At 61.4% G+C, this 285-nt stretch overlaps 1 protein-coding gene across 1 annotated transcript in view; it reads right to left on the reverse strand.

Annotated features, from left to right (window-relative positions):
• Positions 1 to 285, reverse strand: part of Col11a2 (collagen type XI alpha 2 chain) — a 28,051-nt gene that overhangs the window by 12,386 nt on the left and 15,380 nt on the right. The gene's annotated exons all lie outside the window — the stretch shown is intronic.

A 285-nucleotide genomic window follows, 5' to 3' on the forward strand; every position in this document is an offset into this window, starting at 1 on the left:
TGATGGAGAGGAGGGCAAGGGGGAGCACTGAGAAGAGGGCAGGTGGAACACTGATGGAGAGGACAGCAGGGGAGCACCGAGGGAGAGGAGGGCAAGGGGGAGCACTGAGAAGAAGGCAGGTGGAACACTGATGGAGAGGACAGTAGGGGAGCACTGAGGAGAGGAGGGCAAGGGGGAGCACTGAGGGAGAGGTGGACAGGGGAACACTGAGGGAGAGGAGGGCAAGGGGGAGCACTAAGAGGGCAGGTGGAGCACTGATGGAGAGGATAGCAGGGGAGCACTAAG

The sequence above is a fragment of the Grammomys surdaster genome, unplaced genomic scaffold, assembly GCF_004785775.1.
Source record: "Grammomys surdaster isolate TR1022 unplaced genomic scaffold, NIH_TR_1.0 125504, whole genome shotgun sequence".
NCBI lineage: Eukaryota > Metazoa > Chordata > Mammalia > Rodentia > Muridae > Grammomys > Grammomys surdaster.